Here is a 9845-nt window from a genome sequence, read left to right as displayed (position 1 = left end):
GTCAAGGATGGGAGCAAAGACACAGAAATGAAGGAGTTTTGATCCATCACCAGTCTGTGAGACCTGCGCCCTTGTGCTGGGTGGTATGCTGTGTGAGGGCTGAGTATGACAGACAGCGCGCGGCCAGACGAAGAGGAATGGACAGCCCTCCCTCACAGACATGAGCCATCGGAAAAACAAACCCCTGAAGACAGCAGTGTGGTGCAGAGGCCTGCTTCTGTGAGACATGTTTTTCTCTCAGGCAAAACAAGAATGAGCCTGAGCATTAAAAAATAATCAAATTTCAAGCACAACACACATTCCATTCCATGCTCAGATCTAACAAATGTACAGTCATGATGATTGTGTCCCAGTCCTAGAAGATGGAAATATCCTGCAATCTGCCCCTGTTAACAAAAAACAAACCGAGCTACAGAACCAGGAATTCTCCAGCTTGCCCAGAGGGAGAGATGTACAGTATCTGCAGAGGGGTTAGACAGAGGGACTCTGTGCAGTGGTTGTAAACATGCACAGCCAGCACTGAGGATGACGTGACTGCGATTGGATGACTGGGGAATGAGCATAACCTTGCTTTTCCTGCCCTCCCACCCACAGCTGTGTGCTCTGATAGCATCTGGCCCAGTAGACCTGCACACTCGCTGTAACTGGGTGAAATCCCAGGACTAGGGAATTTATTTTAAAGGGTACATCACGCCACTGACTATGTCAAAACAGACATCAGTTTTCCAAAAACACCAGAGAGAGGGCTTTTTAAAAACACAGAATCTTTTGGAAACTAAAAAACGTTCCATAGTCCTCAGGAAAAAATTTCTGCTTTTCACAATTCTCCTGTGCCCTTCAATCCAGTCCCCTGGCAGAAATTCAGTATTGTAGGCGGAGGGGAGAGCAGGCAGCATGCGTCTTGCACAGGCCCGAGTTTTTGCCTGGGAGATTGCAGGCGTTTAGCATGGTCAAAGGTGTCTTCAGCTGCAGGGGTCTTGATGCTGATCTGCTCTCTCTGCCACAGGTGCAGTCTGGAAGTGTGACAGAAGGGTGATGAAGTCACTGTTGAGAGTCCTCCTCTGTCGCCACATCCTGCTTGAGTCTCTTTTTGTTGTTTGTCTTTTGTCATGATTTCCGACCTCATGGGCTCTGGACACAGACTTTCCTTGTTCTCTGAGTTTCCTCTTTCAGGTTGCCAACAGAGTGGCAGTGAGTGTTGTCCCTCAGTTTGATTGCCGACTCTGACCCTGTTATGTTAATTCACAGGCAGCTTTCTAAATGACTTTTTGGAGGCTGTGAACATGTCTGGAGTTTTTTCCAAAAATTGGCACATTGAAAAGTAGTTTGGGCTTCTTGACAGGTACTGCGACTGTAGTTCTGTAGGCCTGCAGTCCTCTTCTGTAGCATGGACCCCATGTGCACACGTCTGCAGGGGACAAGGGAGTGAGTTCAGGGAGAGAGTCTCTGCAAAACATTTCACAATCCTTCCAGCTTGTTCTCTCCAAACAGCAAACAGTGAAAAATAGGGGGGAATCCTGACCGCAGTGAGCCTGAATCAGAAGGAAGAAGGGAATGGAAATAAAGGGAGTTTTCTTCCTCTCCGGCTTTCTCAGTAATTCAGCATCTGTGCCGGAATCTGAAAGAAACCACACACACACACTGTGGCTTTGCATTTGCCCCAGCCTGCACTGGGCACCAGTGCTCAGGAACTCAGCAGTGTGGGGTGGCCAGTACCTGGCTGGGAGACTCCTGGAAAAACTCAGGTTGTTGCTGGAAGAGGTGTTAATGGGGCCAGCAGGGGGCGCTCACCCTGCGGTCCATGTGGGTCCTAATGCCCCAGTATAGTGACGGGGACACTATACTGTAAAATGGCACCATCCTTCAGATGAGACATAAAAACTGAGGTCCTGACTCTCTGTGTTCATTAAAAATCCCAGAGCGTTTCTGGAAAAAAGAAGGGGTGTCACCCCAGCATCCTGGCCACATTTTCCCCTGATCTTTACCAATCATGGCCTCCTAATAATCCCCATCTCTGAATTGGCTACATTACTCTGCTCTCCTCCCCACTGAGAGCTGGTGTGTGGTGAGCGTTCTGGTGCACTATGGCTGCCGTTGCATCATCCAGGTGGGGCTGCACACTGGTGGTGGTGGAGGGGATCCCCATTACCTGTAAAGCGCTTTGAGTGGAGTGTCCAGAAAAGCACTATATAATTGTAAGGAATCACTATTATTAGTAGTATTATTCCAAACATGGAAAATTCATTTGACAATATTTTTTTATAACCTTCACCAATAAAAGGCAAAGACACACGTATACAAGTAGAGAAAATCGATGGATTCTGCTGCTCCCCTCAGATGCATTGCTAGTAATCGGAGCTGGACCGATGTGCTCTTGAGGGCATCTGTAGCTCCTTTCTTTCTCCTCTTGAATCTGGAAATTACGTTGATGAGTTTTGTCTTTGTCTCATCTATTGACTAAACTTCCAAAATCCCCCTGGAACGTCCTTGCATTTCCAGGCAAATTCTGAAGCGCCCAGCATGGAATATTAACAGCGACAGCAAAGAACAGAAAGTCTTTGCAGAACTTTCGACTTTCTTTTTCCGAGAGCCAGAGCCGGTCCACCCAGCACAGCAGCTGAGGCCGAAACCAAAAAAGCATCTTGTCAGTTTCCAGAAAAAATGAGATGCGTTTTACTTTTATTCTTCATATTTTCCACATATCCAGGTCATATGCAAACACATAAGCTTTCTCCTCACATGATTCGGATTAGGGGGACCAGCATCTATTACACACAAAGTCCGCTAGACTTTGCAATTGTAACAGTGAAGTACTAAACAGATAAATCGATTAAACGAAAATGCCACTAATTGCAGTCATTACAATAAGGATTGCAATGGTTCTACTGATACTACGCTTATTTTCAGAAAGAGGACAGTTCCTTCCTCAGCCTGTGGTTAAAGCAGCTTTTCCTGGACTGAGTCCAGCGTGTGACGCTGTTTGTCCGCTCAGTTCCAAGAAGCAGCAGCTGCTGACCACCAGATTTGGTCTGTTCTCCTCCCTGTGTCTCATGGGAACAGCTCCTGTCGCAGTAGATGCTGCTCACAAATGTCAATACAGCCGAAGCTGCATGTCTTAATGGCACTTTCATGGCTGGATTCTGTTTGACACATCAGTACTACCTTGAAACGGGTCTAATAAACCTTTTCATACTTCATTTACCATTGCAAAATAATTCTTTACAAAATCCCATCCAATTACACTACTTACACTATTACACACTGAATTTCAACACAGTCGTTTTTTTTTGCCTTCTGGAATGCAACACCTTCTTGTGTGGAGTTTGCATGTTGGGTTCACATGGTGTCAGGTTCAGACCAGTGTCCAAGGCTATATTTGCTTTGTGTGTGTCCTGTGTGTGTAATAATGCAGGGACAGATCATTCAGATAGAAATCGGACTGTATTCTGAAAATAAACCCCACAAAAATGCATGGATAGAAATTCTCTGCCTCTTGGGCCATCAGAGCTGGCTATTCTCCAGCTCTGCGTGGGAGGAGTGGTGTGATAAAAGCCCCTGTGCTCCTCCTGGCTGCTGTCAGCACCACTGTGCAAATGGACAGCTCCCTGTGCCAGAGTTCACACACAGGGCACGGCTGTCAGACACTGCCTCCTGCTGCAGGCTTGTGGAACCGCAGCACCACTGCTGGGCTCACTCACAGCAAACAGCCAGGGGGGCGTGTCCCGGTGCCAGCACAGCCGAGCAGCAGCGCTGCGAGGGACACCCGCCACTGACCCGTTTCCTTCTCCAGAACCTCCCACCAGCCGTGACAGCGGGGGCACGCGAGGCGCAGCAAACCAGTCACACGCAACCTCCCTGGGTTTCGCCTGCAGCTCCCAGTCGGCACTGCCTTGGCTCATCGGTGAGCTGCCGCTGTGGCTCCTTGGGGCTTCTCGATATTTCAGTGTTTTGTCTGTCAAGCGACACAACAGACTCCTGTTTGTGCTCTAACACGTTCCTTTCTTTCCTGTGCTGCTGAACACAGCTCTCTTTAGGCTTCTTTCCGTGGGCTGTAGCTTTATCTTTGGGACCTGGTTCACAGGTTGATGTTAAAAGTCCTTCTTGATGCTGTATTTACTACCAGGGGAAAAACACCTGAGCTCTTGACCTGTGACACAGAGACTGGTCTTGGGCACACGCAGTCAGCTGAGCAGTGAGAAGCTGCACAGGGTAGAGCTGCTCTGGGCCTTGTTGGGGGAGCTCGCACGGCTCCGGTGCAGGCCAAGAGCAGCGCAACAGCGACACACTGAGCTTGTTGAGAGTCCTGCAGAGAGGGAAGCCTCACTGGTCACTTCAGGCCGGTCAGAGCAGAACGGTCTGGGCTGGCTGTGTGCATGAAGCCGGCGTGCACCGCTCTGCAGACTGGAGAGGGCGTGGACTGTCTTGAGTCCTGGCCACAAGAGACAGAGACGATCGTCAGCCAACAAGGGCGAAACTGTCTGGTGGATACAGAGTCGTAATAGGAATTCAGATGCTGCACCTGCAGGAGTTTTTTCCTTTACTTGACGCAAGGGGATCTCGGAGTGAGTCACTGAGGATCCACACAGGATGTGGGTTCATTTTAATATGAATCATTAATCACTTTAAAAACTGCTGCTTCAGAAAAGGTCCCTGCTCTCTCCAGGCTGTGCGGAGTGGTCAGTCCTGCTGCCCTTCCTACCCCTCTGCCCCCCCAGCTGACCCTACCCCTCTGCAGTCCCCGCTGTGACCCCCCTGTGGTGGAGCATCTGCAGTGGAAAAGGCGACTGTGAGGAGTTTGAGAGCTCAGATCAGGGTCCCTGCCTCTGCACTGGAGGAGGAGGGGCAGTAGCCGTGCAGGAGGGTAAGAGACACAGAAAGGAGGAAGCAGCTGTGCTTTCTGAGCCCCACACCCTCCTCTTGGACATCAGACACTGGGCGTCGAGGCCTTGTGGTGGGAAACAGGCTAATCAGCAGAGAGCATCTTTAATTAGTCATCTTATTCAAAGAGCCAGTCTCCTTCAGATCTTCAAAGCTGCCCTTTGTGCTTCTCTCTCCTCACCTTCAGCCATCTGTCTCTGGCTCACAGAGCCCCCTGGTGGCCACACGCGCACAGGACAGCCAGAAATCTTTTTCTTCCTTCAGTCTCCTCCTCTTCAGTCTCTCTTCTGCAGGGAGGGATGCTTGAGGACTATCAACAGGTCAATAAGCGAAACCTCTCACTTTGATCACAGCCTGTGCTGAGCTGTGCTCTTCCACACAGTGCAGTTGGCGGTGGGCGCTGACCCCTCTGCGTCAGGTGACGACGGAGCATGAAAGATGAAAGCCTCCAGCTCTGACCCCGAGAGCAGCGGCCCCTCTCTCTCACACACCTGCGGCGAACAGAGCCCACCGCCAGCCTCTGTGGAAGACAGAGCTGCTTTCATGTCGCAAGGCTGTCTGGGAATTCTGTTCGCTTCCAGCTTCAAACACGGATTCGCAAAATGTGTTCAAAGACGCAGGGAGGGAGAGGTCTATATGGAAGAGAGAATCAGGATCGATACGAGCAGGCAGATCGATCCAGACCCTCCTGTGTTCAACAAGACTGTCGACACTGGGATGACTTTGGGGAGTCGGCTCCTGTCCCTCAGATGACCAGCAGTGGTCTTCTCTGTCCCGAGGCCAAGCCTGTCAGGACAGCAGGTCTGCTCCAGGTCTGCTCCGTGCGTGAGCTCAACAAGGGGACAGTACTGGGCACCACTGCTCTCTTGTGTGTCCTTGCTGGTGGTCCGAGTGGAGCTGCGCAGCGGAGCCCTGTGGGGAGCTGGGGAGCAGTAGAGCGGATCTTTCTGAAGTGTGGGCGTGTCTGAGAGCTGTCTGGCTGACGGGATCAAGCACCACTGACTCAGGAGAACAGACAGAGCCCCTCTCTCTTCTGTAGAGATCTCTGCACAGTGTCAGGAAAGCAGTCATAATAGTCAGTCAGAATAATCGACACTGAGGGCAAAACAACTGTGAAAGTGATCACCATGCACCCACTCCTCCCCGCCCCCCACATTAAAGACAGGTTCATGAAACAGACCCAGGCAGCAGCGCTGACTCACACCACTCGTGTGGAATATTCATTTCCCTTTTTCCCAGGCCCAAGAAGAGGACACCGCCAGACGGTTAGCTTTCCGCCTTGTTAATATTTATCCCCGGTCTGGAGACGCGCAGGCGGTCTCTCGGGTACGAGGCCTCTGCCGGCCAGCGCCAGGGTCTCCACGGCAACAGTGGGGTCAGGGTCGTTGACCTCTCCCTGACCCTGGCGCACACCAGGCCGGCTGACTGTCAGAGGAGCACAATCACGGCAAGCAGGGAAGAGGATGAGTGCGCTGTGAGCTCGTTAGAGTCTGACACCACACACGTCTGATGGGTCCGGGCAGCGTGAACATCATGGGCTTTGTCCTTGCAGTGTCTCACTCATTCGCCTTCAGAGCAGCAGTGGAGAGAGACTTGGCAGGCTGGGCCTGGAGGGCCGTTACACAGCCCAGCTCTGCTGGTCACTACTGCTCAAACCAAGGGGAAGGAAACGTGTGTTTTGCTGTGACGTGTTTGGCTGTTATGTAGAGTAGGAGTAGGAATGCTTTTCAATTACTTAACCAAAAATATCATAATGTAGGAAGCGGCTCATCAAAGTGCTGGCACACAGGGTGGATGTGGTTTTGAACATTAAACAGCAGATCTGTGTGCAGCCTCCTTCCCTGTGTCAAGGGAGAAGGAAATGTGCAGCAGCTTCCTGCTGGGGACCCAAGTCAGACACTGGGTGTGTCCGTCTGTCAGGCCCAGCAGTAGGGGTTTCTACAGCCACTCCAGTGTGTGACACCTGTGGTAGAGTGTGTTACAGCATTAGTGTGTGTTAGTGTGCGTTAGAGTGTGTTAGTGTGTGTTAGGGTGCACTAGTGTGTTTTAGAGTGCATTGTGTGTTAGTATGTGTTAGAGTGTGTTAGTGTGCTAGTTTGCATTAGAGTGTGTTAGTGTGCGTTAGTGTGAATTAGAGTGTGTGAGTGTGCGTCAGTACACTGCGCCCTGGCAGTCTAATCTGTCTGCTGTGATGTCACTTTCACTGAAATGCTGGAATGATCAAAGTGCTCCCCCAGACCTCACCTCTTCCTCTCCCTCCGGCTCTGTGAGACTGCTCCTCTCCTGTGCTCTTCCCTTCAGGGAACTCGACCTGCTGCCCTCAGGTTGATTTATCTCTCCAACACTGTCTTTGGAAAGGAAGTGCAGGTCGGTGTAACAGTTTCTTGAGCTTCTGTCTGGCTTTTGTTTTGGCTCACAGCCAGTTTGCTGGGCCAGTACCACAGCACTCTGGGAATAGGAAACAGAAAGTGAGGGTTCAGGGTTCTAGTCAAGGCCTGAGTGGGGCTGAGATCCAAACTTGAATTATTGCATAAACTATCCTTAAATTACAGTTTGGTTCTGTTTATCCAACAGTGTAGTTTTCCATTTGCATCTTTGCCTGCAATTTTCCTCTTGGCCTTCAGCCCTGGTCGGTGCTGCAAGTCTGGAATAAAACGTCGCTGTGTCTGATTTGCTGTTCCCACCAGTCTGGTTAATGCAGCCATGCACTCAGGTAGGAAATGCACACTTCCCTCTACACCCCCTGCCCAGCACTGTGCCCAGCACGGTGAGACACAGACTGTCCAGCGGTCTGAGACACAGGACTGTCCAGCACGGTGAGACACAGACTGTCCAGCAGGTTGAGACACAGACTGTCCAGCACAGTGAGACACAGGACTGTCCAGCGGTTTGAGACACAGACTGTCCAGCACAGTGAGACACAGGACTGTCCAGCGGTCTGAGACACAAGACTGTCCAGCACGGTGAGACACAGGACTGTCCAGCAGTCTGAGACCCAGGACTGTCCAGCACGGTGAGACACAGGACTGTCCAGCGGTCTGAGACACAAGACTGTCCAGCACAGTGAGACACAAGACTGTCCAGCACGGTGAGACACAGGACTGTCCAGCGGTCTGAGACCCAGACTGTCCAGCATAGTGAGACAGAAGACTGTCCAGCAGGTTGAGACACAGACTGTCCAGCAGTCTGAGACACAGGACTGTCCAGCGGTCTGAGACACAGGACTGTCCAGCGGTCTGAGACCAGGACTGTCCAGCAGGTTGAGACCAGGACTGTCCAGCGGTCTGAGACACAGACTGTCCAGCGGTCTGAGACCCAGGACTGTCCAGCAGGTTGAGACCAGGACTGTCCAGCGGTCTGAGACCAGGACTGTCCAGCAGGTTGAGACCAGGACTGTCCAGCGGTCTGAGACCAGGACTGTCCAGCGGTCTGAGACCAGGGTCCTTCGTTGCCAGCCTGGTGACTCCAGCGGGTTTCCCTGCCGAAGCCCTGAGGGCCAGCAGCTCTGAGTGCTGCAGTGCTCCCGGTGTCTTCAGTCAGGGGGCGGTGATTCCCAGGGCCGAGCGCAGGGGCCCAGTCCAGTCAAACAGAGACCTGCCCTCAGTGTCAGTGAAGGTGTTAGCGTCTTGAGTGGGGCTAAAGACACGGGTCAGAACCAAACTGGACAGGGCAAGTCCAGCACGTCCGGACCGGAACCCGGGGCAGAGGTGAAGAGCAGCAGCACTAGTCTGCCAGGCCAGGAGGGAAACAGACATTTTAATGTTCCTCCTGGGCTGAAATTCCTCTCTTGGCAAGATGTTTTACAATAGCTACGTCGACCCGGATCACACTTGCATCGGAGTGAAGTAGCAGCTGGCGAAACCGCAGATAAGAGCAGGAACGGAGCCCGCAAAGCTCGCTCGTCCGCGGACCAGGTAGCCTTACTGCCCGGAGTTTCCCCGTGTGTCTTCGATTTAACACTCTCAGAGCAATATGCTGTTTAAAAATAAAAACCCTGAGTCCTAAATGTAACGGATAAACTAATTTCTTAATTGGCAAGACGCGCGCACACGACGAACATTTGTCTTTTGATCGTTGCTCTTCATCTCGACGGCCGCACCTGGTCCCGGCTTCTGAAGAAGGAAACATCAAAAGAGATGACCGTGCGGAGCAAGTCAGGAGTGAGCCAGCCCAGCCCCCCCTCTCGCCGCCCCCCTCACCTCGCGTGCCCATATTTGGCAGGACACGGGCTCAGCCGCTCGCGGCAGCCGTCAGGAACAGCCGCGGCTCCGAGCGGCGCGCGGGCTTTCTGGAGCGCTCCTGGGGACCCCCGCTTAGAGGAGCAGAGGGGCGCCGCCCTATTTCTGCGCTGGTGAGTTTCCTTGGCTGGGTTCACTGGTTATGCCATTTCGCTCCAGTCTCTTAAAGGTAGTCTCACGCCAGGCAGTGTTGCGTCGGCGTCGGGTCCAGCAGGTGTGCGTCTCAGCTGAGGAAAGGCGCCTGCTGTCTCGGCATATTTAACGAGAAGGGCATCCGCTTGGTTTAAGGGAGCGCATGATAGGTGAAGAAATGTAATTTTATTATTGTGAAACTTTCCGATAGCTAATATTATTTCAGAACTAAAATTCTCTGAGACGAATAGTCTTGCTCATTGAGATAGTCTTGCTCATTTTACCGTGAATATATGTTCTTTTTTTATCATTAAAGAGTTCGATAGTAAACTTAATTGACTTTTCAGGCTTCCTCGCTTATTTTCTGCGTGTGTCGGGCTCGCTATTACACCGGGAAATGGAGACGGAAGAGCGAGCACGCCAGCTCAATACGTTCTGCACGACATCCGCTTAGTTGCGTTCTTTCCAGAATCATGTAGTTCTCTTACAGTGAAATACCCGCATCGCTTCTATTCCAGCACCGCCTATCGACCTGCTGGACAGAGCCCTGTGGTTCAGGGGCAGGTCTCCGGATGTGTCCACGCGTGCATGGCCGGG

Source organism: Lepisosteus oculatus, chromosome 3 (assembly GCF_040954835.1).
Source record: "Lepisosteus oculatus isolate fLepOcu1 chromosome 3, fLepOcu1.hap2, whole genome shotgun sequence".
NCBI lineage: Eukaryota > Metazoa > Chordata > Actinopteri > Semionotiformes > Lepisosteidae > Lepisosteus > Lepisosteus oculatus.
The sequence above is the reverse complement of the archived record's forward strand: the minus strand, read 5'-3'. Positions refer to the sequence as shown.